The 19,827-nt window shown below is 45.5% G+C and overlaps 1 protein-coding gene across 2 annotated transcripts in view; it reads right to left on the bottom strand.

Annotated features, from left to right (window-relative positions):
- Positions 1–2,256, bottom strand: part of LOC143808700 (cytochrome P450 2K4-like) — a 93,997-nt gene extending 91,741 nt beyond the window's left edge. For both annotated transcript variants that reach the window (XM_077291629.1, XM_077291631.1), the window contains exon 1: positions 2,122–2,256. The gene's annotated coding sequence lies outside the window, so the exon portion shown is untranslated. The remainder of the gene's footprint in view (positions 1–2,121) is intronic.
- Positions 2,257–19,827: the final 17,571 nt, after the last annotated feature.

Below are 19,827 nucleotides of genomic sequence, written 5' to 3'. Positions count from 1 at the left end.
GAAACACTCTAATAGGAGAAATCAAGAAAAATGGGCAGCAGCACTAATGCAAAAAGGACAATGTAACAGTATGAGGCAGTGACACACGCTGAGTGGACTACAACCAGATGTGGCTGCAGAACACACTACCGCGTGAGCTGCACTCACACACACAGACCTCGAAGACAGCCCTGAACAGCACTGCAAGGCTGCAGAAAAGCTCCTCTATCTACTCCTATATAGCATTTGCAAGCAATCTAGCTGGATACGGATGGATCCACACTAATAGGAGAAATCAGGAAAAACGAGCAGCACTAATGCAAAAAAGGACAATGTATGAGGCAGTGACGCACGCTGAGTGGTCTACAACCGAAGGTGGCTGCAGAACACACTACAGCGTGAGCTACACTTACACACAGAGACCTCTCAGACAGCCGTGAACAGCGCTGCAAGGCTGCAGAAAAGCTCCTCTATCTACTCCTATATAGTGTTTGCAAGCAATCTAGCTGGATACGGATGGAAACACACTTATATTAGAAATCAGGAAAAATGGGCAGCAGCACTAATGCAAAAAAGAACAATGTAACAGTATGAGGCAGTGACACACGCTGAGCGGAGTGCAACCACATGTGGCTGCAGAACACACTGCAGCGTGCGTTGCACTCACACACAGACCTTGCAGACAGCCGTGAACAGCAGTGCAAGGCAAAAAAAGCTTCTCACGCAGCGGTTTCTAAAGTAGCCTGGGTAAAGCACAATGAAGCAAATCACAATCTCAAACTGTCCCTCAGTCAGAACAGCTGCATCCTGTCCCTAACTGAATTCACAGCAGAGTGAACCAAAAATGGTGGCGGCGGCTTTTATAGTGCATCATGACATCATTTCAGCAGCCAATCACAGCCATGCCATTAGTTACATGCCTAACATGCATAACAGGATGTGCCCACACTTCTTAGTATTCCTCATTGGCTGAATTAAATCAAACTGGCTCATTGCATTATGGGAACTTCCAATTCCGGTGTTCGATATTGTAAAAGTATCGGAACTCAGTATTGGAACTCCAATACCGCGAATATCGGCCGATACCCGATATTGCAGTATCGGAATGCTCAACACTATTAATGAAAGAAGAGTAGTTTTAATGAGGTACTACCCCTTTCCTTTGCTGAACACAAATTATATGGTAGCTAAGTTTGATAAACTTTTAAAGCTCGTGTTTCATTCTGTTGGTGTCAAACTTTTAAAGCTGCAACAGAAGTCACTGCTACACAAAATTATTAAGAAGAAGAAAATAATCATATTGGTTCCAAAATTCTGCTCAGGAGTTTTAATGCAATTTTTGACGCTATTCACTACTCATAGACAAGTCGTGAGGCTGGCCAGTCAAACGTACCGGGGTCAGATACTAAGAGCATGTTGAAAACTAAAGGGAAAAGACAAATGCATAGTCACATCATGATTCAAGGTCAGAATACCAGTAAGATAGCAGACTAAAGCAATGGGGCTAGACTAATGAATGATCAGATTAAGGTCCATGGACAGGCAGCAATAATATCAACAAACAGAGCATTGAAATACAAGGCAAAGATACCACTGAGCACATGCTATGACTGGCAGAGATCTGGGATTCAAAGCTTGGCTAAGTAGCTGGGTAACGACTTAGAACAGGGAACACCAGTAAGAAGCTCAGCACCTCCCAGTCTCAGATTGGATGACTGAGCTATCATTCAAAATAGTGACAGCTCATCCTGCCCCTGCACTAGACTGGTCGATTAAGCTTTCTATCAAATGCTGACAGTTTAGTACACCTCTGCACTAGATTGGTCAACTGAGCTGTCACTCACCCTGGTTCCATAGGGCAGTAAAACTGTCACTCACTGCGTCCAAGATGCAGTAGGTGATGCTATTATTGTGGAGAACTAGGTAAGATGTATATGAGATAGATTGAGACATGTAAATAAATGTAAGTCCGCAAGGACTGCATCCTCCCCCCTCTGTACCAGTCTGTCATTGTAAATTTGTTTACTGTAAACGACATCTATAACCCTGTACGTACACCATGGAATTAATGGTGCTATATAAATAAATAATAATAACAAAAGAATTCAAGAAAAATGTAAGAAAAGTAATCAATAATCATACCTGTGGTGCCGACTGTAAACAGGACACAACACACTGCACTGATCCAGTCTTCTCTCTTCTGTCTTCTGTACTTGGAGGATTTACACAAGTGAAAACTTAACAAGTAACTCCACCCTGTATTTAGCCCTAGGAAGCTGTGATGAATTGTGCCAGTTCTCTGCCAATGGATCTTTGTGCAAAGTAAAATAAACAAACTTTTTATAGATCTCCAACATGAAAACACTAAGAGTTCGTCAGCATAGTCGACGAGCAATTCTGTTGGCACAGCTTTGCATTAGAGATTATTGAATCTTTTGAAATTCAAGTTTGCCAGCTTTTTCCAAAAGTTTGCCTCACAGCAAATTAATTTGCCACTAATATCAATTGCTGCAAAGTTTCCAGTCACGCTATAATGACATGTATCGCATTCTGAGGACTGTATCCAACTGCTTTCAAAGTCATTAATGCAAGCACAGCCTTTTGGAACGTCAGCAGGTCCTCAACATATATGGGTAGACCGTGGGAAACAAAGAGGCTGTTTGACAATGCCCTGTACTGTTGCACATTTTGGGGTATTTTTAGAAGGTAAAAATGGTCCAAACATGATCCTTTTTGGGGCAAAAATGCCTACTCACTGTATTAGTGTCCATCCTCTTGAGATGTATACGGAAAAAAACCCCATAACTTTTGACAAGTGGGGGTTCAAAAACTATCCCTATATGGAGAGTAACAATTGTTTTGATATTAAGGGGTTTTTTTTCCCCTTCTTTCGAGAGCCATCATCTTTTTATATTTCTGTCAATATAGCAAGGGCTTATTTTTGTGGGATGAGTTGTACTTTTAAATGGCACCATTGATATTACTATTTAGTCTATTGGAAAACAAGAATAAAGATTCCGAGTGCGTGAAATTTAAAAAAAAAAAAGTGCAATTCCACAATTATTTTGGGGGTCTTCCAGTTACCATGTTCACTATGTGGTAAAACTGAGCTACTAATATGATTTCTCAGGTCAGTATAAGTATGCAGATACCAAACATGTAGAGTTTATTTTTTATTTACGTGGTAAAAAAAAAATAATTCAGAGATTTGTAGGAAAAAAAAAACCTTTGTGTTTGTTGCAATTTTTCAAGACCCACAGAGTCTGCAAGTCTACATTTTTTGAGATCTGGGTGTGATGTGGCTGCAGTGCAGTTTAGCGCAACCTCCATCAGGGAGTGCTGGTGAGGGAAGAGAGGTTGCACACTTTCAGCATAGCAACACTGAGCAGCCACACAGGTGTCACAGGTAACGAAAGAGTGGCCAGATGAGCAGAGTCAGAAACTGTCAGGAGCAGAGGTACCAGAGGTCATAGCATGCACAAAGTCTGAGACAAGCCAGAAGTCAGAGTCAAATGGGAGCGCGGTAGCCAAAACGTGAGATGTAATATGAAGTCAAGGTACAAGCCAGAAGTAGTGTTGAGCGATACCTTCCGATATGCAAAGGTATCGGTATCGGATTGGATCGGCCAATATCCAAAAAATATCGGATATCGCCGATACCGATACCCGATACCAATGCATATCAATGGGACACAAAATATCGGAATGGTTCCCAGGGTCTGAAGGAGAGGAAACTCTCCTTCAGGCCCTGGGATCCATATTCATGTATAAAATAAAGAATAAAAATAAAAAATATTGATATACTCACCCCTCCGACGGCCCCGACTCTCACCGGTCCAAGCGTCTGCCTCCGTTCCTAAGAATGCAGGGAGTGAAGGACCTGCAATGACATCGCAGTCTTGTGATTGGTAGAGTGACCACTTATGTGATCGCTCACGTGACCGCGACGTCATCGAAGGTCCTTCACTCCCTGCATTCTTAGGAACGGAGGCACCGCTTAGAGCCAGGGTCCGCCGGAGGGGTGAGTATATCAATATTTTTTATTTTTATTATTTATTTTCTACATGAATATGGATCCCAGGGCCTGAAGGAGAGTCTCCTCTCCTCCAGACCCTGGGAACCATATGCACCGCACACTTCCGATTCCGATTTCCGATATCGCAAAAATATCAGAACTCGGTATCGGAATTCCGATACAGCAAATATCGACCGATACCTGATATTTGCAGTATCGGAATGCTCAACACTAGCTAGAAGTCAAAGCCAGTGAAGGAACGAAGCATCAGAGACATAAAGCAAGAGGTGGGGTTCAGAGATCAGACCGAGTCATACACTGCAAGGAAAACCACCAACACTACATCAGGGATAGGGAATGGGTCTTACACAAATATGGGAAGTCAGAGGCAGAAGGATCACCAGGGTTTATGGGTCAGCTGCTCTAGCCTGGAAGCATGAACTATCACAGACATTGGCCAGCAGACTGCAGAGGACTGAAATAGCCAAGACAGCTCCAAAACAAGGCAGAGGATGTTAACCTCCACATGACCAGTACAGAGAAGGAATAACAGAAAACAAACTCCGGACTGGATCATAACACTGGGGCTGGTGAGGGCTTATTTTTTGCTCCATATCATTTTAGGGTAGATACAATGTTTTGATTGTCCATTATTGCATTTTATTGCAATGTTGCAGCAACCAAAAAAAATAACTCTGTTTTTTCCATTTTTTATCTTGATATGCTGTTGAATGATCTATATTTAATAGTTGGGATGTTTCTGAAAGAAGCAATACCAAATATGTAATTATTTTTTTTAATTGTTTTATTTTTAATGAGGCAAAATGGGAGGTGATTTGAACTTTTCTGTTTTTTTTAAATGTTTTCATGTATTTAAAAACTAGTGATGAGCGAATGTGCTTGCCACTGCTCGTAACTCACCCGAGTATCTCTATGCTCGGTGTACTCGGTGAGCACTAAGCATTTCCGGGATTATTCGGCGGCAACTGGTGTCTCCACCCAGCATTTTTGTTGGACTTTAGAGACCCAATCATGGTGCAGGGATTGTCTGCCAGGCCATGAAACACCGCAGCCATCTTTGTTGTGGTCGTGCAGTAATTGGCTTGGCTGCACAGCATCATCCCGAGTATTAGAGACCTGGCGCCGCTCCTGATTCAGCGAGGATTCAGAGTAGGAAGAGCTGGTGCCCAGATAGGGTCAGAATCGTGGTTTTTAGAGTTAGTGTAGGTCTTCTCTTAAATCCACAACTCCTCCAAAAGTCCTTTTTAGGGCAAATTTGTGGGTCTCGATATTGCAGCACTAGGTAGGCAGGGCACAGCATATCCACATCAGTGCAAGACCTGCAGGCATTGTATGTGCATACATTGCTCCCACTGCATCCCGCCCAAAGCTCCATAACTGTTTGCTGCTGCTGCTTCTTTACTATATACTTAGTTGCATTTTTTTTTTAAAAGATTCACCCCGAAAAAAACAAAAATATACAGTCTGTTCTGTCAGACTGAGGCCTGTTGAAAAATCATAGTTTGTCAGGCATACGTAGCATATTTGTTTGTGCTAGCCTTGTGCCACTTTTTTTGTGTGTGTGTTTTAAATTCACCGAAAAAGGCCTTAAATATCTGCGTGCTCCAAGTTTTTACATTAAAGGCCGTTTTGCCACAGTTTTGCTGTCTGTTACTCTAATTATATACAGCACTAATTAGCATTTAAAAAAAAACCACAGGCCATATATTTGCCAGTGTGGTATTTCCGTGACAGCCCTCATATATCTGCGTGGTCCAAGTTTGGTCATTGTAGGCCGGTGTACCCCTTTTTTTGTGGTCTGATACTCTACTTCTATACAGCACTATTTTGCATAAATTTACTTCACAAAAGAGCCACCAAAAATTGAATACAGTCTGTTATATCAGGCTGAGGCTTGCCTGGTGTTTGGGTTTTAAAAATCGTAGATTTGCAGGCATATCGATCAGATATTACTTCGCTACTAATAAATATATTTGTGTTGAGCATTTGAAATAGTGAAGTAGCCCATTTAAAATGGGCAAGTCAAGGGACAAGGGACAGGGAATTGGACGTGATGATGATGGCGCATGCAGAGGACGAGGCTGTGGCCAAGGTGAAAGTGGGCAACAACAAAGATCCACATCTTCTCACTGGACCTTCCTATCCCAGTTTCTAGGGGACCGCAGCACACCACTATTGAAGCCAGAGCAGTGTGAAACGGTTATTGGTTGGATAGCGGATAATGCTTCCAGTCACTTACCCACAACCACCACCACCATGTCTTCCACACGGTCAAGTCTGAGTAGCCGTGAATGTGGCCCGCATATTCCTCACCCTGACACTCCTTCCTCCCACCATGCCAAGTGTCCTGAGACAACTGATCCCACACTTGGACATTCTGAAGAGCTGTTCAGTTTTCCATTTCAAGATTCTGAACTCTCGGCCAGTCAACTTGAAGTGGGGACAGATGAGATCGCATGTTCAGATGCCCAAAGCTTTGACCAGCCCCGGTCATGCAAAGGCGATGTTGGGAAAGTGTCAGAAGAGGTGGATGATGATGAGACACAATTGATAGAAAGTCAGTAGGAGGAGCAGGGTGCTGATGTGGAATTCGAGATGATGGATGACAAAGTGACTGACCAAACCTGGCAGGAGGACATGCAGAGCGAGAGCAGCACACATGGGGAAGAAGGCATATCCTCATCCTCATCATCCAGAACCACTAGATGACCAAGGTGAGCGTGCTCTGTACTGTTATAGGCCGGTGAATTTTGGTCACGGAGGCTGTGAAGGCACTATTTTATTTAATAAAAACAGGACCCCACTTTGGGGAATTGGACATTACATTAAATTGGGCCTACTTCATAAGTCTGTCTCCTGCAATGTGTCCTTTAACTGCCACCAAATGACCAGGGTGAATGTGCTCAGTACTGTTATAGGCTGGTGAATTTTGGGCAAGAGGCCTACAATGGCACTAGGCTATTTTTAAAAAAGGTACCCCATTGAGGAATTGTTTGGCAGCTCACGCACTCCATTTTAAGTCTCAGAGACCCACACCACTACATTGGGCTTACTTCTTAACTCTGTCACCTGCAATGTCTCTTGTTTAACTGCCACTAGAGCACCAGGGTGAACGTGCTTTGTACTGTTATTGGCCGGTGAAGTTTGGGCAAGGGGCCTGTGATGGCATTAGTGTAGTTTTAAAAAGTTGCCCCATTGGGGAATTGTTTGGCAGCTCATGTGTTGTGAACTATACTTTTTGGCTCCCTCTTGTGGTCACTAGCGGTATGGCACTTGGATATTCTTTCCCCAGGTTTGTAGTCACCTGGTTCGTTAGACCCTGGGTGTTCCTATTTAAACTTCCTGGATTCTTAGTCCAGTGCCTGGCATCAATGTAATCAGTCCTTGTCTGGTTGCTCCTGTCTACTGGTCCTGATTTTTGCAAGATAAGCTAAGTCCTGCTTTCTTATTTTTGTTCATCTGTATTGTTCAGTTTTTTGTCCAGCTTGTTCATTATTTGATTCCTGTTTTTGCTGGAAGCTCTTAGGGGGCTGATATTCTCCCCCCACACCGTTAGTCGGTGCGGGGGTTCTTGGATATTCAGCGTGGATATTTTTGTAGGGTTTTTCGCTGACCGCATAAGTCCGCTTTCTATATTTCTGCTATTATATAGTGGGCCTCTCTTTGCTGAATCTAGTTCATACTTACGTTTGTCCTTTCTTCTTACCTCACCGTTATTATTTGTTGGGGGCCTGTATCTACTTTGGGGTACCTTTCTCTTGAGGCAAGTGAGGTCTGATTTTCTCTGAAAGGGTTAGTTAGTTCTCCGGCTGGCGCGAGACGTCTAGAACCAACGTAGGTACGTTCCCCGGCCGCTATTAGTTGTGGGCTAGGATCAGGTATGCGGTCAGCTCAGTTACCACCTCCCTATGAGCTGGTTTTTTATGTTTGCAGACTTTGCTGAAAACCCTGAGATCCTCTACCATTGGGATCATAACAGAATGCCAGGCCGAGTGAATAGTTAATGCATTGCAGAAGTGGGATTAAAAGAAAAGAAGTTCTGATTTTTTTTTTTCTTCCTCCCCTTTACCTCTGAGTGGCTTGAAGCTCTGCTGCAGACATGAATGTTCAGACTCTGATTACTAGTGTGGATCAGCTTGCTGCACGTGTGCAGGGCATTCAGGATTTTGTTATTAGCAGTCCTATGTCAGAGCCGAAGATACCTATTCCTGAGCTGTTCTCTGGAGATCGATTTAAATTTAGGAATTTTAGGAATAATTGTAAATTGTTTCTATCTTTGAGACCTCGTTCGTCTGGAGACTCAGCTCAGCAAGTTAAAATTGTTATCTCTTTCTTGCGGGGCGACCCTCAGGATTGGGCTTTCTCATTGGCGCCAGGAGATCCGGCATTGGCAAATATTGATGCATTTTTTCTGGCGCTCGGATTGCTTTATGAGGAGCCCAATCTTGAAATTCAGGCAGAGAAGGCTTTGCTGGCTATCTCTCAGGGCCAGGATGAAGCTGAAGTGTATTGCCAAAAATTTCGGAAATGGTCCGTGCTTACTCAGTGGAATGAGTGTGCTCTGGCCGCAAATTTCAGAAATGGCCTTTCTGAAACCATTAAGAATGTGATGGTGGGCTTCCCCATTCCTACAAGTCTGAATGATTCTATGACGCTGGCCATTCAAATTGATCGGCGTTTGCGGGAGCGCAAATCCGCTAATCCTCTGGCGGTGTTGTCTGAACAGACACCTGACTTAATGCAATGTGATAGAATTCAGACTAGAACTGAACGGCAAAATCATAGACGTCAGAATGGGTTGTGTTTTTACTGTGGTGATTCTACACATGTTATATCAGCATGCTCTAAACGCCTAACAAAGTTTGTTAGTCCTGTCGCCATTGGTAACTTGCAGCCTAAATTTATTTTGTCTGTGACTTTAATTTGCTCATTGTCTTCCTACCCTGTTATGGCGTTTGTGGATTCAGGTGCTGCCCTGAGTCTTATGGACTTGTCGTTTGCCAAGCGCTGTGGTTTTGTCCTGGAGCCTTTAGAAAATCCTATTCCTCTTAGAGGGATTGATACTACGCCATTGGCGGAGAATAAACCGCAGTATTGGACACAAGTGACCATGTGCATGACTCCTGAACATCGGGAGGTGATTCGTTTTCTTGTTCTGCATAAGATGCATGATTTGGTCGTTTTGGGTCTGCCATGGTTACAGGCCCATAATCCAGTTTTGGATTGGAGGGCTATGTCTGTGTCAAGTTGGGGTTGTCAGGGTATTCATTGTGATTCCCCGTCAGTGTCTATTGCTTCCTCCACTCCTTCAGAAGTTCCTGAGTATTTGTTGGACTATCAGGATGTATTCAGTGAGTCCAGGTCCAGTGCTCTTCCTCCTCATAGGGACTGTGACTGCGCTATAGATTTGATTCCTGGTAGTAAGTTTCCTAAGGGACGATTATTTAATCTGTCGGTACCTGAGCATGCCGCGATGCGTTCTTATATAAAGGAGTCTTTGGAGAAAGGACATATTCGTCCATCCTCTTCCCCTCTTGGTGCGGGATTCTTTTTTGTGGCCAAGAAAGACGGATCTTTGAGACCTTGTATAGACTATCGGCTTCTGAATAAAATCACAGTTAAATTTCAATATCCTTTGCCACTATTGTCGGACTTGTTTGCCCGGATTAAGGGTGCCAAGTGGTTCACCAAGATAGATCTTCGTGGTGCGTACAACCTTGTGCGCATTAAGCAGGGAGATGAATGGAAAACTGCATTTAATACGCCCGAAGGTCATTTTGAGTACTTGGTGATGCCTTTTGGGCTCTCTAATGCTCCTTCAGTGTTTCAGTCCTTTATGCATGACATCTTCCGGAAGTATCTAGATAAATTTGTGATTGTTTATCTGGATGACATTTTAGTTTTTTCTGATGATTGGGATTCTCATGTAAAGCAGGTCAGGATGGTGTTTCAGGTTTTGCGCGATAATGCTTTGTTTGTGAAGGGCTCAAAGTGTCTCTTTGGAGTGCAGAAGGTTTCCTTTTGGGGTTTTATTTTTTCCCCTTCTGCTGTGGAGATGGACCCAGTCAAGGTCCGAGCTATTCATGATTGGACTCAACCCACGTCTGTTAAGAGTCTTCAGAAGTTTTTGGGTTTTGCTAATTTCTACCGTCGTTTTATTGCTAACTTTTCTAGCGTTGTTAAACCTCTGACGGATATGACCAAGAAAGGTTCTGATGTTGCTAATTGGGCTCCTGCGGCCGTGGAGGCCTTCCGGGAGCTGAAGCGTCGGTTTACTTCGGCGCCTGTTTTGTGCCAGCCTGATGTCTCACTTCCCTTTCAGGTTGAAGTTGATGCTTCTGAGATCGGCGCAGGGGCTGTTTTGTCGCAGAGAGGCTCTGGTTGCTCTGTGATGAGACCATGTGCTTTCTTTTCCAGGAAGTTTTCGCCTGCTGAGTGGAACTATGATGTTGGTAATCGGGAGTTGTTGGCCATGAAGTGGGCATTTGAGGAGTGGCGTCATTGGCTCGAGGGAGCTAAGCATCGTGTGGTGGTCTTGACTGATCACAAAAATCTGATGTATCTCGAGTCTGCTAAACGCCTGAATCCTAGACAGGCTCGTTGGTCATTGTTTTTCTCCCGTTTTGACTTTGTGGTCTCATACCTGCCTGGTTCGAAAAATGTGAAGGCTGATGCTCTCTCTAGGAGCTTTGTGCCTGACTCTCCTGGAGTCTCAGAGCCGGCTGGTATTCTTAAAGAGGGAGTAATCTTGTCGGCCATTTCTCCTGATTTGCGACGTGTGTTGCAGAGATTTCAGGCTGGTAGACCTGACCCTTGTCCACCTGACAGACTGTTTGTTCCTGATCAATGGACCAGCAGAGTTATTTCCGAGGTTCATTCCTCGGTGTTGGCAGGGCATCCTGGGATTTTTGGTACCAGAGATTTGGTGGCTAGGTCCTTTTGGTGGCCTTCCTTGTCACGGGATGTGCGTTCTTTTGTGCAGTCCTGTGGGACTTGTGCTCGGGCTAAGCCTTGCTGTTCTCGTGCCAGTGGGTTGCTTTTGCCCTTGCCCGTCCCGAAGAGGCCTTGGACACACATTTCCATGGATTTCATTTCAGATCTTCTGGTGTCTCAGGGAATGTCTGTTATCTGGGTGGTGTGTGATCGGTTTTCCAAGATGGTCCATTTGGTGCCCTTGCCTAAGTTGCCTTCCTCTTCCGATCTGGTTCCTTTGTTTTTTCAGAATGTGGTTCGTTTGCACGGCATTCCTGAGAATATCGTGTCTGACAGAGGATCCCAGTTTGTGTCCAGATTCTGGCGATCTTTTTGTGCTAAGATGGGCATTGATCTGTCATTCTCGTCTGCCTTTCATCCTCAGACTAATGGCCAAACGGAGCGAACTAATCAGACGCTGGAGGCTTATTTGAGATGTTTTGTTTCTGCGGATCAGGATGATTGGGTGACCTTCTTGCCATTAGCTGAGTTTGCCCTCAATAATCGGGCTAGTTCCGCTACTTTAGTTTCGCCATTTTTCTGCAACTCTGGTTTTCATCCTCGTTTCTCCTCAGGTCATGTTGAGCCTTCTGACTGTCCTGGGGTGGATTCCGTGGTTGATAGGTTGCAGCGGACTTGGAATCATGTGGTGGACAACTTGAAGTTGTCACAGGAGAAGGCTCAGCGTTTTGCCAACCGCCGCCGCGGTGTGGGTCCCCGACTTCGTGTTGGGGATTTGGTTTGGTTGTCTTCTCGGTATGTCCCTCTGAAGGTTTCCTCTCCTAAGTTTAAGCCTCGCTTTATTGGTCCTTATAGAATTTTGGAGATCCTTAATCCGGTGTCTTTTCGTTTGGATCTTCCTGTGTCGTTTGCCATTCACAATGTGTTCCATAGGTCTTTGTTGCGGCGGTACATTGTGCCTGTGGTTCCTGCTGTTGACCCTCCTGCTCCGGTCTTGGTTGAGGGCGAGTTGGAGTACGTGGTGGAGAAGATCTTAGATTCTCGTCTCTCTAGACGGAGGCTTCAGTATCTGGTCAAATGGAAGGGCTATGGTCAGGAGGATAATTCCTGGGTGGTCGCTTCTGATGTTCATGCGGCCGATTTGGTTCGTGCCTTTCACGCTGCCCATCCTGATCGCCCTGGTGGTCGTAGTGAGGGTTCGGTGACCCCTCCTTAAAGGGGGGTACTGTTGTGAACTATACTTTTTGGCTCCCTCTTGTGGTCACTAGCGGTATGGCACTTGGATATTCTTTCCCCAGGTTTGTAGTCACCTGGTTCGTTAGACCCTGGGTGTTCCTATTTAAACTTCCTGGATTCTTAGTCCAGTGCCTGGCATCAATGTAATCAGTCCTTGTCTGGTTGCTCCTGTCTACTGGTCCTGATTTTTGCAAGATAAGCTAAGTCCTGCTTTCTTACTTTTGTTCATTTGTATTGTTCAGTTTTTTGTCCAGCTTGTTCATTATGTGATTCCTGTTTTTGCTGGAAGCTCTTAGGGGGCTGATATTCTCCTCCCACACCGTTAGTCGGTGCGGGGGTTCTTGGATATTCAGCGTGGATATTTTTGTAGGGTTTTTCGCTGACCGCATAAGTCCGCTTTCTATATTTCTGCTATTATATAGTGGGCCTCCCTTTGCTGAATCTAGTTCATACTTACGTTTGTCCTTTCTTCTTACCTCACCGTTATTATTTGTTGGGGGCCTGTATCTACTTTGGGGTACCTTTCTCTTGAGGCAAGTGAGGTCTGATTTTCTCTTAAAGGGTTAGTTAGTTCTCCGGCTGGCGCGAGACGTCTAGAACCAACGTAGGTACGTTCCCCGGCTGCTATTAGTTGTGGGCTAGGATCAGGTATGCGGTCAGCTCAGTTACCACCTCCCTATGAGCTGGTTTTTTATGTTTGCAGACTTTGCTGAAAACCCTGAGATCCTCTACCATTGGGATCATAACACTCATGCACTGCATTGCAAGTCTCAGTGACCCACATCACTACATTGGGCCTACCTCTTAACTCTGTCTCCTGCAATGTGTCCTTTAACTGCCACTAGATGACCAGGGTGAAGGTGCTTTGTACTGTTATAGGCCGGTGAAGATTGGGCAAGGGGCTGCGATAGCACTAGTCTATTTTTTAAGAAGGTACCCCCATTGGGGAATTGTTTGGCAGATCATGCACTGCATTGCAAGTCTCAGAGACACACTACTACATTGGGCCTAATTCTTAACTCTGTCTCCTGCAATGTCTCTTCTTTAACTGCCGCTAGATCACCAGGGTGAACGTGCTTTGTACTGTTATAGGCCGGTGAAGTTTGGGCAAGGGGGGCTGTGATGGCACTAGTATATTTTTAAAAAATGTACCCCACATTGATGAAGCCTCATCCTTGTTGGCAAAGACTTCAGAACATTTGTGTACCTTAGAGAGCTGCATTAAAATGCTCATTTTTGTGTTGCCTGGTTGCTCACATTTGACACAATACACTTCATATAAATTTGATACAGCAATGCTGTTAGTTTGGCTCAGAAGTTCATTACAAATAGTTCTTTGCCCACTATATTAGTTTCTCTGCTTGAGAGCCAAAACTTGGCTGCCTCAAATGTACAAATGGCGAATATACAAATGGCGATTTGTAAACAAGATTAAAATACTGTATATCGAATGCATGCAGACAATTACATAGCTGCATTTCTTGTAAAACATTTACAGATGTGACAGACAATGCTCATAGTAACACAATCTTGATAAATTTTTGTTTATTCACTTCACAAACAGTTCTAAGCCTCTATATGTTTGCTGTTTGTTATTGTAAAACATTAAGGTTTGCTGAAACTATGCCTGTGGTGGTTTGATCTTAATCCTTGTGGCTTTTATTTTCTAGGGGTTTATGGCCCCTCGTCTGATGGCTCCATGATATCTCAGTTTCATCCAACCTTGAAAAGTGGCCACTTGAAGGTCTGGGTGAAACTAAAGTTACTACATAGTGTAAATCACTATGTAAGACCAGAGAACTATGACTAAGACAGATGCCAAAACTGGGGTACCTGTACATGTACAGTGTGCTAATACCTGCATAATTACCTACACTGCACCCATGCAGTGTAGGTAATCTCCCAGGGGTTCTCTGTCTTGGTGTTGCTTCTCTGATATTCCAGACGGATGGTGTTGTTCAGCCTTTTGGTGATGATCTAAGTTTACTGTATGTAGTTAATCTTTATATATACGTGATCACTATATTTATTTAAACCTTTTATGTACTTATTAACCTGTGTATGTTAACATATACAAAGGTGTACGCACTCACATTATTCAATCATACTATTCATTGAACTTTGCAGCTTGCAATAAAATTGCGTTGTATTTCAAGTATTAGCCTTTTTTAGAGCCATATCTGAACCTTAGTGTTAAAAATATGGCAAATAAAATTTTCAAATTGTCCTGTAAATAATTGTGCAAAGAGGGAACCATTATACCATTAAAAAATATGAGTGGATTTTTATGGGTCCATCCAGTATGTGGGTTCCAAGGTGTAATGGGGTGCATATGACTGACTATGCAGCAGGACTGGCCTTGCTGCCAATGTGTAAAACAAAGGAGTACAGGAGTACAGAATGCACATTGCGAAGTGGATTTTTTGGGGCCCATCCACTATGTGGGTTCAAAGGCTTATTGGGGGGCATAAGAATTGGTAGCAGGGCAGGCCTTGAATTCAATGCAACACTTTTTCAGGAGTCCCCCCCCCTGCACATCTTATGAAAGGGGTACTGTGGTGCATCGTAATTCTTGGCAGCCCATCCACTTACAGCATCGGCTACAACACCTTAGGAGACCCACTGTTTAATAATTGTCCTTCGTAAATGAAACAAGATGGGTCTGCTTATGTGTCATACACCATATGGCCAGCTAGGGGTGTTAAATTTTACAATGACATTTTCCATTGAATGCATTTGGAGTGGTTGAAAGCAATGTTAAATTTGAAAAATGCTCTAAAAGCGCTATGTCTGAACTAAGCCTAAGTGGGGGAGGAAATTTTCAGTCTTGGGTTAAATATTTGGCCTTACAGGCAAGTCATTAACCTGCAAAGGATGTACCTTGACATGTTTCCCAGCAAAATCCATTTTGGTTTCGTTTTAATGTGTTATTCGTGGCACCGGGAAAAATGGCATGAATCTCAGAAAAAAATGATTAAAGCTGTGAACTAGGAGTCAGGAATGCTTCCAGGGGTGATCCCCATGATGTCCGTGTGTCATTTGAGCAGTGTTTCAATCATTTTCAGACTTTTTTGTAGTGATGAGCGAGTGTCCTCGTTGCTCTGGTTTTCCTGAGCACGCTCGGGTGTCCTCCGAGTATTTGTTAGTGTTGAGAGGTTAAGTTTTCATCGCCTCAGTTGAATGATTTACAGCTATTAGCCAGGCTTAGTACATGTGGGGATTGCCTGGTTGCTAGGGAATCCTCACATGTAATCAAGCTGGGTAGTAGCTGTAAATCATTCAGCTGCGGCGATGAAGACGTAATCTCTGAACACTAACAAATACTTGGAGATCACCCGAGCGTGCTCGGGAAAACCCAAGCAACGAGTACACTCACTCATCAATAGTTTTCAGACCTTAAAAGAACCCAGGGGGATCACGGTAAAAATACTCGGGTCTCCCATAGATTTACATTGGGCTCGTTGTCCTGGCCGAGGACCTGAGTATTCCAATCTGCTTGACCAGAGCAACGAGCACATGAGCATTTTAGTGCTCGCTCATCACTATTAAAAAACTTTTTTTTCTCACTTTTACTGTTTGGAATAGTCCCTTTAGCAGACTTGAAGCTGCCATTGTCCGATTGCCTGTGCTATACATACCAGTACTGTAATGACAACCCATTGGTGCCTCCTGATCATGTAACAGGGGAAGCGATGGGTGGAATTTGTGACTTGCTTCTGTCTGGTTAAATCCCACTTTCAGAAACTGATGATGGTATTTAGCTGGTTAACAGCCATATATGGAGCACCGATCCACCCACAGCTGTTACACTCAAATGACAATTAATTGAATTACCTGCCAATGTGAGGAGAAAGATGTGGGATTAGCACCGGAGCCAGCACCAAATTTGGGGACATGACACATGATGTGAACATATTTCATATGTCATGAGGGGATTAACAAGCTGTTCGAAAATTATCCCTTTTTTGGGATCATGGCTGGTGCATAGGAGCAGTAATATCTATAATATAACGCTGGGAGCGTCACTCTGTCCGAAGCCTTTATAGACTGCGCAAGCGCAAGCGCCGGCGCAGTCTGGACCCCACAGAGTGATGCTCCCAGGAGATCGCGGTATGCGTTAGCACTGAACGCACACCGCAATCTCCAACGGAGAAGCAGGGACGAGCCAGGAGGTGGAGGGTGAGTATATTTACCTGTCCCGTTCCACTGCTGCATGCTGCTCCATCCTCCACCTGCGACGTTCAGTTCAGAGGGCACGATGACGCGTTTAATGCACGCCGCCCTCTGACTGAACAGTCACAGGCAGAGGACCCCGGAAGACAGAGAGGCGCGCAGCAGTGGAATGCCGGGATAGGTAAATATAGCAAGTGCCGGGGGCCTGAGCTAGCGGCGACTCCGGCACCTGACCCCCACAGCGCGCCGGTGTCCCCGCCTGCTCAGGCCCCCAGCACTCGGCGCCCAGCACAGCTGCCCACACTCTCAGCACCACCCCGCACAGCTGCCCACACTCACCACCGCCACGCACAGCCGCCCGCACTCACCACCGCCACGCACAGCCGCCCGCACTCTCAGCACCACCCCGCACAGCCGCCTGCACTCACCACCGCCACGCACAGCCGCCCGCACTCTCAGCACCACCCCGCACAGTCGCCCGCACTCACCACCGCCACGCACAGCCGCCCGCACTGACCACCGCCATGCACAGCTGCCCGCACTGACCACCGCCACGCACAGCCGCCCGCACTCAGCACCGCCATGCACAGCCGCCCGCACACTCACCACCGCCACGCACAGCTGCCCGCACTCAGCACCGCCACGCACAGCCGCCTGCACTCAGCACAGCCGCCCGCACTCAGCACAGCCGCCTGTACTCGGCACCGCCACGCACAGCTGCCCGCACTCAGCACCGCCACGCACAGCCGCCCGCACTCAGCACCGCCATGCACAACCGCCTGCACTCAGCACTGCCACGCACAGCCACCCGCACTCAGCACCGCCACGCACTGCTGCCCGCACTCAGCACCGCCACGCACAGCCGCCCGCACTCAGCACAGCCGCCCGCACTCAGCACCACCACGCACAGCCGCCCGCACTCAGCACTGCCACGCACAGCCGCCCACACTCAGCACAGCCGCCCACACTCAGCACAGCCACCGGCACTCAGCACCGCCACGCACAGCCGCCTGCACTCAGCACAGCCGCCCGCACTCAGCACAGCCGCCTGTACTCGGCACCGCCACGCACAGCCGCCTGCACTCGGCACCGCCACGCACAGCCGCCCACACTTGGCACCGCCACGCACAGCCACCCGCACTCAGCACAGCCGCCGGCACTCAGCACAGCCACGCACAGCCGCTGGCACTCAGCACGGCCGCCGGCACTCAGCACAGCCACCGGCACTCAGCACAGCCGCCCGCACTCAGCACAGCCGCCCGCACTCAGCACAGCCACGCACAGCCGCCCACACTCAGCACAGCTGCCCACACTCAGCACAGCCGCCTGCACTCAGCACAGCCGCACTCGGGCAGTAGAGCCGGAGAGAGAAAGATGAGAGAAACATATGGCAGAATGGAAACAGGAACAGGCAGAATGGGTGCAGCACATTACAACAGAATGGGGGCACAGGATGGGAGCAGCACATGACAGAATGGGGGCGCAGGATGGGAGCACCACATGACAGAATGGGGGCGCAGGATGGGAGCAGCACATGACAGAATGATTGCGCACGATGGCAGCAGCACATGACAGAATGGGGGTGCAGGATGGGATCACATGACAGAATGGGAGCAGCATATTACAGGATGGGGTCACAGGATGGGAGCAGCACATGACAGAATGGGGGCACAGGATGGGAGCAGCACATGACAGAATGGGGGCGCACACACATGACAGGATGGGGGTGTAGGATGGAGCAGCATATCACAGGATGGGGGTGCAGGATGGGAGCACATGACAGGATGGAGACGCAGGATGGAGCAGCACATAATAGGATGGGGGCGCAGGATGGGAGCACATGACATGATGGGGATGCAGGATGGAGCACCACATGACAGGATGGGGGCGCAGGATGGAGCAGCACATGACAGGATGGGAGAGCAAGATGGGAGCAGCACATACCAGGATGGAGACCATATACCAATATAAATGCTCGCCACCCGGGCGTAGAACGGGTTCAATAGCTAGTAGTAGTTATATTTTTGTACACAGGGGCAGTATTGTAGTAGTTATATTCTTGTACATAGGGGCAGTATTATAGTAGTTATATTCTTGTACATAGGAGCAGTATTATAGTAGTTATATTCTTGTACATAGGGGCAGTATTATAGTAGTTATATTCTTATACATAGGAGCAGTATTATAGTAGTTATATTCTTGTACATAGGAGCAGTATTATAGTAGTTATATTCTTGTACATAGGGGCAGTATTATAGTAGTTATATTCTTGTATATAGGGGCAGTATTATAGTAGTTATATTCTTGTACATAGGGGCAGTATTATAGTAGTTAGATTCTTGTACATAGGGGTAGTATTATAGTAGTTATATTCTTGTACATAGGGACAGTATTCTAGTAGTTATATTCATGGACATAGGGGCAGTATTATAGTAGTTACATTCATGTACATAGGGGCAGTATTATAATAGTTATATTCTTGTACATAGGGACAGTATTATAGTAGTTATATCCTTGTACATAGGGGCAGTATTATAGTAGTTATGTTCTTGTACATAGGGGCAGTATTATAGTAGTTCTACCAATATTAGTTATATCCTTGAACATAGGGTGCAGTATTGTGGTAGTTATATTCTTGTACATAGGGGCAGTATTATAGTAGTTATATTCTTGTACATAGGAGCAGTATTATAGTAATATTCTTGTACATAGGAGCAGTATTATAATAGTTATATTCTTGTACATAGGGACAGTAGTATATTAGGTACCGTATATTCCTGTACATAGGGGCAGTATTATAGTATTATAGTAGTTCTATTCTTGTACACAGGGGGCAGTATTATAGTAGTTATATTCTTGTACACAGGGGGCAGTATTATAGTAGTTATATTCTTGTACACAGGGGGCAGTATTATAGTAGTTATATTCTTGTACACAGGGGGCAGTATTATAGTAGTTATATTCTTGTACACAGGGGGCAGTATTATAGTAGTTATATTCTGAATACAAATAAATACACACTGGCGCTTCACCTAAGAAGAAGGAAGGGAATACTTTGAAGTGGCAAAAGCAGATGGTGATGTGATAGGGTCTGTGTACCACCCTGTCTATAAATGTAATAATAAGTAGTATAAAGAAGTGATCACCTGCGCTAAAGAATAAACCTTAGTTCTGGGAATATGGAGAAACTGACTAACCAGGACCTACTGTGTAGATGTATGTGGTGTCAGGTGCTACAAGCAAATATTTGCAATTGTACAGAAGTTGTGCTGGAGGGTGCCTAACTCTTCTAATAATAAAAGCAGAATGAATAAAGGAATGATGCTGTTAATTAGCTTATAGACTTACTTAGTTTGTTGGTAGCGGTGAGATGCTTTCATGATGACAAGTGCAGAGTCCATTTATAGGACTAGAGAACCGTCAGCTTCAGGCGTGCCCCAGCAGGAAGCAACGCCGAGGCTGTGGCGGAG

Source organism: Ranitomeya variabilis, chromosome 2 (genome assembly GCF_051348905.1).
Source record: "Ranitomeya variabilis isolate aRanVar5 chromosome 2, aRanVar5.hap1, whole genome shotgun sequence".
NCBI lineage: Eukaryota > Metazoa > Chordata > Amphibia > Anura > Dendrobatidae > Ranitomeya > Ranitomeya variabilis.
This window is presented reverse-complemented; position numbering and strand designations above follow the sequence as displayed.